Source organism: Ipomoea triloba, chromosome 13 (assembly GCF_003576645.1).
Source record: "Ipomoea triloba cultivar NCNSP0323 chromosome 13, ASM357664v1".
Lineage (NCBI taxonomy): Eukaryota > Viridiplantae > Streptophyta > Magnoliopsida > Solanales > Convolvulaceae > Ipomoea > Ipomoea triloba.
The window spans coordinates 13,341,638-13,344,055 of record NC_044928.1 but is presented as its reverse complement, the minus strand read 5'-3'; positions in this window follow the sequence as shown (position 1 = coordinate 13,344,055).

The following is a 2,418-nucleotide window of genomic DNA, read 5'->3' as shown; positions in this document are numbered from 1 at the left end:
ACCTAGGATCAGGAAAAGAATTGCCAGTTGTCATCGTAACGGCCCTTTCGGATAAACAAAAGGAACAACTGATAGAAGTGTTGAAGGAAAACAAGGAAGCAATCAGATGGAGGATGACTGATTTGAAGGAAGAAGGTTCGAAACCTATAGCACAACCGCAGTGACGACTTAATCCGAACACATTTGAAGTTGTGAAAAACGAGGTGATTATGGACGTCGGGATGATTTACGCTATTTCGGACAGCACTTGGGTTAGTCCAACCCATGTAGTGCCCAAGAAAGGAGGAATCACAGTCACTGAAAACGACAACAAGGAATTGATCCCTACTAGAAAAATAACTGGATGGAGAGTCTGTATCGATTACCGAAAGCTCAACGGAGCCACTCGTAAAGACCATTTTCCTCTACCCTTTATAGATCAGATGATTGAGAAAGTGAGCGGATTTGGCTACTATTGTTTCTTGGACGGAATGAGCGGATATTTCCAAATTCTAGTAGCTCTGGAAGATCAGGAGAAAACAACATTCACTTGTCCATTTGGTACGTTTGCTTACAGGAGGATGGCGTTTGGTTTCTGTAATGCCCCTACGACCTTCATGCGCTGTATGCTGGCTATTTTTTAAGATTTCATCGGCGATTTTATGAAGGTATTCATGGATGACTTCACGATTTTTGGAGAAACTTTCGAAGAATGCCTCAGAAATCTAGAAAAGGTGTTAGAGCGGTGTCAACAGATGAACTAAGCATTATCTTTGGAAAAATGCTATTATATGGTCAAGGAAGGAATTGTGATAGAGATAAGACAGCGATCACCGAAACCCTGCCACCACCACACAATGTGACATCTTTGAGGAGTTTCTTAGGACATGTTGGATTCTATAGACGGTTTATAAAGGACTTCTCGAAAATTGCAAGACCATTGACCAGATTGCTGGAAAAAGATGATGTATTTGAATTGAATGAGTAAGCTATGAAAGTGTTCCAAGGTCTGAAGAATGCCATGGTACATACTCCAATTCTCGTAGGACCCAAATGGGATCAACCTTTTGAACTAATGTGCGATGCGAGTAATTTTGCAGTTGGAGTTGTGCTAGGACAAAAGAATGACAAGAAATTTCAACCTATTGCCTACGGTAGTCGAATGTTGACAAAGCCTCAACAAGCCTACACCACAACCGAGAAGGAATTGTTTGCAATAGTGTTTGCATTGGATAAATTCATATCGTATCTCTTAATGTCAAAGGTCATAATTCATACTGATCACACGGCTATCAGATTTCTTATGTCTAAACGCGAAGCAAAGCCAAGACTGATTAGATGGATTTTGTTGTTACAAGAATTTGACGTAACTATTGTGGACCGGAAAGGAGCTGAAAATAGTGCAGCCGATCATTTGTCCAGATTAGAAAATAAAGAGGGACAAGATACGACTGGAGATGTAAATGAATATTTTCCTGAAGACAAATTGATTGGCCCCACCTAGGTCCATAAAGCTGATACCAACCCGAAAATGACATGAGTATCTATACTTAAGTGTGCACACCCCCACGGCCTACGCCTGACTGAGTGACGCAGAGACTCCCTACGCCTGACGAAGTGACGTAGAGACTTGGCGAATAGAATATTGAAGAAAACCATTGGTACTATAGCCCGAGGTAATATAAATGACAAGGTCCTCTTTGACTTCTTGAAACTAAGGTTTTGAAAACATTTTCCTTCCTTTCTCATCTTCCTTGAGTCAAAATCATTTTTGGACATTTTCCACAAAATCAAGTCCCCATTTTGAAATCAATTACCATTCTCAACTTGGTTCACAAGTCTTGTCTCTCAAAACAGTTTTCTCAACACATTTTCCATCATCACACTACACATATGTATATATGCATACCACATAACACGTTCCACATATTTATGCATATTCACTTAAGGTACACATACCAAATATATACATACTACAACACTTTATTTAATTATACATATTTATGCATATATACACAGATCACCTATGTATATACATATATACATAATACACGTATATACATATATACACACATACCATATATATATATACTACCCTATACACACACATAATATATATATATATATATATAATACGGTACATATACTACAATTATATATACATGATGTCATACTTTATACTACTTGTACCTACTTGTTGTATACTATATAAATACATGTACATATATACGTCCTATACATATGATATATATATACTACATACACGTATATATATATATATATATAATACGGTACATATACTACAATTATATATACATGATGTCATACTTTATACTACTTGTACCTACTTGTTGTATACTATATAAATACATGTACATATATACGTCCTATACATATGATATATATATACTACATACACGTATATATGTATATATATAT